Raw genomic sequence first — 10,732 nt, forward strand, 5'->3', positions numbered from 1 at the left:
AGAGCTCTACCTTCACCACATGCATAAAGGAATTCTGACTACTGCTGAGCTCATGCTGAATATCCAGAAGCATGATGTGAGCCCACCACGGCCAGACTGCCAGGCTCTTATGTGACCAGGGATGAAAATGAGCAGCAACACTCTCAAGTCTGCTAAGATATCTTTATTAGTCTCTCTTACGTAAAACATTTCCCTCGAAGATTTACACATGCCCAGTGATCCTTATATATAATGATAAGGAAAATTCACAGGTTTTCTATGAGAATATTTTCTGTTTTCCTCTTAATAACATTCAGATCACAAGGTAAACATGTTTAGGAATATATTGATGACCTTCTTTCAACCGACAGCAAAACACACAAACCCATCATAGGTTTGCTGAACTCAAAATAACCTGAGCCACTTGAGTACCATATTCAATATCCTGTTCGATTTATTACTTGGATGCCTTCCTTGTAGTTTACACCCTGCCCCAGTTCATTAATAGTACTGGAAAATAAAAAATGCAGACATTTTAAAATCCAGATTCCAGCAACAATTACTCTAGATTTCCATTGCTGAAGATTTCAATTACATCTTAAAGCTAATCTGAACATCAGGCAAATGACAGCTTCACCAAGTATTCAAGTGATATAGCATTAAAATTGTCATTCTGGTATTGCTACCTTACAAAGACTTAGATTATGAGGACATCTGATTTTCTCGAGTCATCAAGGTGCTAGGATCATGAGTTTCTATTTATACTGTTACCAAAACACCAGGGGTTCAGTCTAGGACCTGCTGCTCACTGCACTGAAAGTCAGTCTCTGAGACTTGATTATTGCCAAGGCAAAAGGCTTTAATCGGGTGCTGCAGCTGAGGAGATGGATGATCAGTCTCAAATCCATCTCCCTGGCCAAGTAAAATTAGGGGTCTATATAGCAAGAAAGAAATGTAGCAATGCGTAAGAAAGTAGAAACAAGGGAGAGGTAAGAAAGCAATCATGATGAATGAGTGATCTGGCATCTGATTGTCTGGAGGCACGATCTGGTGAGTTTTAGTTCTTGATACTTTTTTTGAGAGGCCTGAATGTGTTTCCTGAAGAAGGAACTCAGATAAAACAAATGTAAGTTTCCATCAGAAGGTCAATTTCTGTTTACCCAAAAAACTATCTATGGAACTATTGGGTATATTTCAATATCACATATTTATACAAATAAGAATTCTCAACATTAACATTATTTAAATCAAAATTAAGAAATACATTGCAGATAGGACCATGACTAAAACTGCATCTTTTTAAGTTAAACCACTGTGGTTGTGTTGCAGCAAAATGCTATATGGTCATTTTTAATTAATGTTGCTAATTTTACTCTTATTGATTTTTTATTTTGTTTGTATTAAATCCAAATTTCTTTGTATAGTTACATAAATTATTTTTAATATTAGGGATCTATTGCAATATTTATTTTGAATATGCTTAAGTAATAATGTAATAAAAATAATTTGTGTCAAGGGAATATTCAGGTCTAGCAGAATTCATTTTATTTAAGAGTAAAGGGTATTACATTTAAGAAACATTGTATTAAATGAAAGCAAATATCTCACTTGGATATCTTCAGTCTAACTGTAGCACTTTATGTATTGTGACTTTATTGTCCATTCTCCACCTGAAACCAAATTTTTCAGCTTTTTCCAGGCTTCTTAATTTTCATATTAGTGTTCTCAATTTTGGCTACACATTGTAATTATTTAAGGAATTATTAAAAGATTATGATGCCTGGATCCTACCCTCAAGAGATTCTGATTTAATTGGTCTTGGAAGCCTGCATGTCAGGATTTGGGAACAATTCCCTAGGAGATTCTAATGTGCAGCTGAGGTTGAGAACTGTTGCATTGTTCTGAAAGACTACAAACATAGCATCTTTAAAGCTCATCCAGAAAACCTGAAAGCGCCCCTGTAGCCCATCCACACCACAAGAAGTGTTGCCTTCTAGAGCAGACATTTTTATAAAAGGCATCATCTCAGACTATATTCACCAGCTGGGAGCCACATGCTCCACAACGACGTCTCTGCTCAGTGGTGTACATCACTGGTAATTAAGCGGAGAGGAAGCTGGAGTCACAAACGTGATATAGACAAAATTGCTCCTCTCCAGCTGAAGTCATTGCCGGAGTCCAGTTCCATAATTGCCAGTGTCAACCTGATATACGAATCACAGCCTGTGCTCAGTTTCTTACCAAGAGTGACTCTCTTCTCCCCCAAGCCAGTGCTCTACGCTATGAAGATAAATTCTGCCTGCAATTTTTAAAATCCCAAATTTAATTCTGATGGTTCTAAACGAAGTCATTATATTGTTTATTTGTTGTCAACACTGTCCAAATTTAGAAAGATTTGAAATAAAACTTCAAAAGGATAAAAGTATCAATGATGGAATATACAGGCATTACTAAAAGAAATGATGTATGACATTGTCTTGTCAAAATTCACAAGACTCATTATCTAAGCCAGTCCTCCACTGCTATGTGATGACTTGACTCTGATGATACAGGAATCAGAAATGGGCCTCTCCTGATGCCATCAAGCTACGCTATAGATGTTAAAACTAAGCCTCTTATGAAAGAAATTATGTTCCTAAAATAATTCATGGATGTTCAAAAAGCTTTTTGAAAAGCAAAAAGGAGTATAATTCTGATTTTATATTATTTAAACAATATAATGTTTTTATTTAAAATCTTTATTGTATAGTATAATTTAAATACATAGCCAATGGAGAAATCTTTGCATTAGATAGGTAAATTCAAACTCCCTTTGACAACCTACAAATGTGTCCTTACACAAATTTTTTAAAGTCAAATTTAATATTTTAATTGTTAAAAGTTGTTGTTTTGGGAAACTTCTGGTAAGATGGCAGATAATAGCAAATACTCCATTCTAATACAATGTAAATATCAGTAAAATAATCTATGTGTCCTATCTAAACATTATCTTGGTTGTTTAACATATTTTTAATAATAGCTTTATTGAAATATCATTGTTTTTGTGTTTGTTTCAAACATTGAATAGTATATACTAAAAAAATTATAAAGAAAACTTTAAAAAATTGTAAAAGGAAACTTGAGTTATTTCAAAGATAAAGAAGGAATCAGTATTATTTGAGAAAATTTCAATAATATTGAAATAATAAATCTATAGGAATCAAAAGTGAAATTTGGAAAATGCAGAATCCCACTCAGACCTTAAAGATGCTATTCAATCATCGAAGAAGAATATAAACATTATGTATTGCAATTTTTTTGTATTACTCTCTGTTAAGAACATTGTTGGCTGGGCACAGTAGCTCACGCCTGTAATCCCAGCACTTTAGCAGGCCGAGGCAGGAGGATCACCTGACGGGAGGCGTTTGAGACCAGCCTGGTCACATAGTGAAACCCCATCTCTACTAAAAATACGAAAATTAGCCAGGCATGGTAGTGCGCACCTGTAATCCCACCTACTACTCAGGAGGCTGAGGTGGGATAATCGCCTGAACCCAAGAGGCGGAGGTTGCAGTGAGCCAGATCGCACCACTGTACTCCAACCTGGGTGACCAAGCAGAAAGAGACTCCGTTCCCCCACACCCGCAAGAAAAAATAAAAAATAAAAAAAATGTTGAGGGCAATTTAAAAATGGAATCTGTATTGAAGAATTATAAGCAGAATATAAAACAGATAATTGCTCTAGAGCATGAAAATATTATTTAAAAATCAAAGTGAATAGAAGAGGAAGATCTAGAGATCCTAGCTTAGAGATTTATTCTGACAGCTCGAAATGGTACAGAGTATATGATGCTGAATCAATCAATGTGATATATATAAACTTTTCAGAACCGAATTTAAATAATGGCCTTTTATCTTTTTCTGTTTTAAGAAGCCTTAAATCTACCAGGATGAAAGAATTAGAGAAAAGAGATAAAATTAAGTTTTAGAAGATGGAAAACACAAGGTAAATGGAAGACCTTAAGGCTAAATCATAAACCAGAAGAGCAAGCCAATTCACAGAGCAAAACCTAGAAAAAGCTCAGAAACTGATGGAATCAGTTACCTTTGTAAGTGAATTCAAATGACTGCCTAAAGTTATATATAAGAAGCATTAAACTTGGAATGCCACTTTCACTTAAGATCCAGAAAACTGTAGGTGAGTTTCATCTCGTTCTAACAACAAGAAAAAGAGGAATCTATAAAATCTAAAACTATCTTCAACCTATTATAGGGCTCACTTTGCAAGGCAACTAGTGACCTAAATTCTGAGTCATGAGTATCTCCTGTAAGGAGAAATGGAATATATGGACTCTTATACCTATGGAGATGAATGCCATACAAGTAAGAATAAAGAAACAGAAATTTTAATAAAACCTTAGAGGACAAATGTAATAAAACCTTAAAAGGCAAATGTACTCTATCATGGCAGTTTAGAATTAATGAGAGGACTAATGAAAGGAATGTCTGCATTCACCACCTTTTTTTCCCATGGATCTCCATTGTGAGCTCATAAGAAAAACTAGGAATGGGGCAGAATACCTGAAAGCCAGGCTTGGTGGCCAAAAAACACTTCAGAACTTCTCTTTCAAGGAAAACAAGACATAATCTACGTAAATCCCTAAGAAAAAAAGTCATGTGGGTGTTGGACCAAGATTTCATCATTCCTTTCTTTGTTCTTGATACAACAGTAGAAAAAAAAAATCAGTTCCTGGCTAACACAGTGAAACCCCGTCTCTACTAAAAATAAAAAATAAAAATTAGCTGGACGCAGTGGCAGGCGCCTGTAGTCCCAACTACTTGGGAGGCTGAGGCAGGAGAATGGCGTGAACCCAGGAGGTGGAGCTTGCAGTGAGCCGAGATTGCACCACTGCACTCCTGCCTGGGTGACAGAGCGAGACTCTGTCTCAAAAAAAAAAAAAAAAAAAAGTAAGGATTATAGAAGACCTGAACAATGTTGCAACCAATTTGACCTAACTGACCTCTGCAGACCACTCAAAGAGGCAGAATATACATTCTTTTCAGGAGTGCTGGGATCATTCACCAAAATAGACCATATGGTCTAGTCCAAACAATATAATTTAAACAAAATAGGCCATAGAGACTAATTTAACCAATCATAAACTAGTTTCAAAGGATACAAAGAATACAAAATATTTTTCTGGCATGATGGATGCTTAATAGATATTGGAATAATTTAATAGATATTTGGAAAATTCCTAACATTTGGAAATTATACAACATGTTTTGAAATAACCCATAGGTCAAATAAAAAACCATAAGAAAAAATAGTAAATAATTTCTAATTTCTGATTTAAAATGAAAAGACAGCCTTCCATTTCCAAAATGACAGTATAAAAGCAAGTTGGTGTTACTCTTCCCCCACAGAGGAACAAAAAGAAATATACAGCACTGATATTATAACCAGCAATATCCCAAACTCAAATATGAGAATGAGATAGTTCCTAAAGTCACAGAGAAGTGAAACAACTCCAAATAGATAGTAAGAGAATCAGACTTCCATATCCATGATGCCCCTCCGGGTAATCAGCCCAGCACCAAGTGCATGGAAAATTTCCAGAGTCCTCACCATCTGAGTTTACTAGAAGGAGACCTGTCCCTGTATCAACCCATGGGAAGCAGCAGAAGTGTCTGAAGGGAGAAATATCCCTGAGGACAGCCAGAGACAAAGCAGGGAGGACTACCATCCCCAGTTCAGGGAATTCTTCTCCATAACTCAGCCAAAGGAGATGCCAAATCACAGTGACTATTCAGCAGCAGTATGTTGTAGGAGATTCGTTCCATAGGTCTCTGGGCACAAAACCCTACACCAAGCCCTTTCATACTACCAGGATATTCCCTTTGAGACCTTCCATATTCAGGATGGACCATACTCTGATAATTCACTAGAACCAAAGAAAATCTGGGCTTAGGGTGTCAGCTACTGCCTAAAAGGAGGAAGCAATCTAGTTGAAAAATTAAAAAGACAGAAAATCAGCAGGCAAATTACAAAGAATCTCTATGCAAACATATCCAATAAAAGGCAAAGTAAGCCAGACAGAATAGTCTGAAATAAATAATCCTTCAATGCAAGTATATAGTACTATATCCACAGGAAACAGTAGCAAACAGGGAAACCTGACCCCCTCAAATGGATAAAGCAAGGAACCAGTGACTAACCCTAATGAGATGACAATATGTGAACTCTCGACCAAAAATTTAAAACAGCAGTTTTAAGGAAACTCAGCAATCTTTAAGATAACAGAAAAAAGCAATTCAGAAATTTATCAGAGAAATTTAACAAAGATACTGAAATAAATTTTTAAAAATCAAATAGAATCTTGGAACTGAAAAACACATTTACCGAACTGAAGAATTCATTAGAGGCCCTCAGCAGAATGGATCAAGCAGAGGAAAGAATCAGTGAGCTTCAAGATAAGCTATTTAAAAATACACCGTTGGAGGAAAAAGAAGAAAAAGAGAATAAAAATAAATGAAGATCACCTAGAAAATATAGATAATTATCTCAAAAGACCAAATCCAAGAATTCTTGGTATTTGAGAGGGAGTTTAGGAAGAGCAAAGAGTAGAAAGAAATAATAACAGAAATAATAAAAAATAAGAGAAATAATAACGGAAAATTTTCCAAAACTTGAAAAGAGATAAATATCCAGGTACAGGAAGGTCAGAGAATACCAAAGAGATTCAACCCAAATAAGACTACCCGGAAGCATACAATCGTCAACCTCTCAACCATCAAGGACAACAAGAGGATTCTAAAAGCAGCAATAAAAACGGAACAACATTTTAAAGAGCTCGAATTCATCTGGCAACAGACTTCTCAATGGAAATTATACAGGCCAGAAAGAAATGGGATAACATTTTTTAAATATCCAAGAATATTGTATCTAGCAAAGTTATCCTTCAAATATGAAGGCATGATAAAGTCCTTCCAGACAAACCAAAGCTGAGATAATTCACTACCACCAGACCCATCACACTGGAAATGCTAATAATTCTTTAATCTGAGAGGAAGAACAACCAATGTGCAAAAAGAAGACATTTAAATGCAAAAAATCCACTGGGAAAATTAAGCATGTGGACAAACTGAGACTACTCTAATACTGTAATTGTGATGTTCAATCCACTCATAACTCTAGTATGAAGTCCAAAAGACAAGTCTATCAAAGACAATACTTACAGAAACCTGTTAAGAGAAGGTAATATAAAAATACATAAATTGTGAAAACGAAACCAAAATGAGGGGGCAAGGAGATGGAATTAAAGAGTAGAAATCTTAAAAAGGTTTTGTTTATTTCTGTTCTTTCCTTTGTGATCAAAGTTAAGTTTTCATCCCTTTAAAACAACTTGTTGCATCTATAAGATGTTTTTTGTAAGCCTCACGGTGAGACTACAATGAAATGGAGGCCTATAAAGGATTCACTAAAAATAAAAGGGAACAGATTAAAACATATTACTAGAGAAAAATCACCTAGCCACAAAGGAAGACAGTAGGAAAGGAACAGAGGAGTTCAGTAAACAACCAGAAAGCAAGCAACACAATGGTAGTAATAAGTCCTTACTTATCAATAACAATGAATGTAAATGAACTCAGTTATCCAATTAAAAGGCATAAAGTTGCTGAATGGATAAAGAAATGAGACCCAACTATATGCTATCTATCAGAAAGCCACTTTACCTCAAGAGACACAGACTGAAAATGAAGGAGTTTCCATGGAGCTGGAAACCAAAAAAGAACAGGAACAACTATACTTATATCAGGAAATGGACTACAAATTAAAGACTAAAAAGACAAGATCACTACATAATGATAAAGGGTTCAATTTAGCAAGAATATGTAATAATTAATAAATATCTGTGCACCCAACACTAGAGATCCCAGGTATATAAAGCAAATATTAATAGATCTAACAAGAGAGATAAACTTCAATACAATAATAGAAGGAGATTACAACACCCTATTCGCAGTATGGATAGACCATCCAGACAGGAAATCAACAAAGAAACATCAGCGTTAAACAGCACACTAGACCAAATAGATCTGACATTTATAGAACATTTAATCCACCTGCTGCAAAATATGCATTCTTTTCATCAGCACATATAAAATTCTCCAGAACAGACAATATATTGAGCCACACAAGTCTCAGCAAATTCAAAAAAATAGAAATCATATTAGATATCTTTTCTGAACACAATAGAATAAAACTGGAAATTAATAATAAGGAAAACCTCAGAAAACACACAAGCACGTAGAAATTAAACAACATGTTCTTGAATGACCATTAGGTCACTGAATAAATTCAGAACAAAACTTTAGAATTTTTAAAAACAGATTAAAATGGAAATACAACATACCAGAATCTATGGGATACAACAAACACAGTACTAAAAGAGATGTTTGTGACAATAAATATATATGTCAAAAAAGTAGAAAGGCTTCAAATAAACAATTTAGTGATACATCTCAAGGAATTAAAAAAAGAATGAATCAAACCCAAAATTAGTTGAAGGAAATAAAAATATGAGCAAAAGTAAATAAATTTGAAACTAAACAACATAGATGATCAACAAAATGAAAAGTACTGAAACTAAAAAAGTAATGTAATTTTTATATCAACAGCCTGAAAAAAATGATATGATCTCCTTAGATGCAGAAAAAGCAAAGTTCAACACCCATCTATAATTTAAGAAAAACAGAAACAAATGAAAAATTCTCTTACCAAACTAGATGAAAGAAAATTGCTCCATCTGATTAAGGACAGCTTCAAAAATCTGTAGCTAATATCAGACATAATGGTGAAACACTAAATTATTTCCCCCCAACATCAATAAAAAAGCAAGAATGTCTGTACTTATGACATGTATTTGACATTGTGCTAGTGCAGTACTAGCCACTGCAACAACATAAATTAAAAAATAAATAAAAGGCATACAAATTGCAAAGGAAAAAATTAAATTTTCTTTATTCACAGACTTGATTGTCCACCTGGCAAGTCCCCAAAGAACTACAAAAGGCATTTGACCTTGAATATGACAACACCACAGAATAAGTAAAAGGTCAAATATAAAATCAAAAGTACTTTTGTATTCTAGGAAAAAACAATTGCAGTGACATGATCCAATTGGGATTTAAAAAACAAAGCAAAACAAAACAAACAAACCACTCTGGTTAACTGTGAATCAGGGCAGGTGATGGCATACTCAGTAAAAGGCCATTTAGGAAAGTTCAGTATTCCAGCAGGTGATAATGATCAGTTGGCCTGGAGTGATGATGGAGGTGGAGTTGATTGATTCCAGAAATGTTTAAGAAGTCAAATCAATGGGATCAGCAATGGATTATTCATGGGAGAAAAGAGAGGTGTTAAGGATCACCATTGTTCCTGACTTTTGTAAATGGGTGGAAGATGGTGCAGTTCATTGAGGAAGAAAATTCTACAAACAACAACAAAAACAGATTGGAAACAAAGGTCATATGTTTAGTTTCAGATACAGGCAGCCCAAGGTACCTTTGAGACTCTAAGAGAAATCAGATATGTCACTCAGAAAACTTGACTTAAAGACATCTGCACCTACTTAAAAACTAGTCGGGGAGTGTTTTACTTCCAATTACGTGGTCAGTTTTCATGAGGGGCTTAAAACCTAGATGACGGATTGATAGGTGCAGCAAACCACCATAGCACGGATATACCTATGCAACAAACATGTGCACATTCTGCACATATATCCCGAAACTTAAGTAAATTTGTTTTGAAAAATGAAACAATATTTAAAAAAAAAAACAAAACTAGTTGGGGTTCAAATCACCTAGGTAGAAGTTTAGAATAGAAAGAGAATAAAACCTGGGATTAACCTTCCAAGAAACCAGCACTTAAAGGCTGGGTGAGAAGGATAAAACTGAGGCAGAGGAAAAAGAATAGTTAGCAAGATAGGGAACAAAGACATTATTTGTCTTAGATGCTAAGAGAAGAATCATCAGAAAGTACTTATTCTGAAAAACAGGCTCCAAAAATTACTATGCAATGTGATGAATTAAGATTTAATTCAAAAATAGGAGCAATTATAGTGAAGAATAAAGTTGGGTAAGCAAAGAGAGATGAATACGTGAAAGTAATTTTTTAAATCAGAGATAAAATCATGCAGATTGTGTTTTCAAAAGAATTTTAGATTCTGTTTAATGCCTTTACTTCTTGCCCTAAATTCTACTTTGTCCCGAAATAATTTTATTAATGCTACTTTATTTTCTCCCAATTATCATCAACTTACAATTTTTAAATCTTCTCTTCAAGTCTTTCTTTCGTAGTCTCTTTTGTTGCTATAGTTGTAACTGCAGAAAATGTTTTGAATAAGCAAAGGAATGGTTTTGAGGGGAAATAAAAGCCCTTGCTTTGATAATTAGATAAATATAGAAGACATTAAACCAAACATTTGCCGTGATCATCTCTGGGTGTTTGAATTTCATATGGATTTTATACCCCTCTGTATTAACTAAATACTTTAAAATAAATGTGTATTACTTTTTATATTTTAAAATATGTCATAAAGTATTAATTTTTTTTAAGGAGAAACCATTTTCCACCTATGTTTTTGTTCATTGGTTTACCCTTTTTGAGTTGTCATAGTGTTTTTCTCTTTTTCTACTGGATTGTTCTTTTTCAAACTTATCTAAAGCACTCTATATATTAGGCTTGATATCTTTATATATTGTGTTTATT

Source organism: Papio anubis, chromosome 7 (genome assembly GCF_008728515.1).
Source record: "Papio anubis isolate 15944 chromosome 7, Panubis1.0, whole genome shotgun sequence".
Taxonomy (NCBI): Eukaryota; Metazoa; Chordata; class Mammalia; order Primates; family Cercopithecidae; genus Papio; species Papio anubis.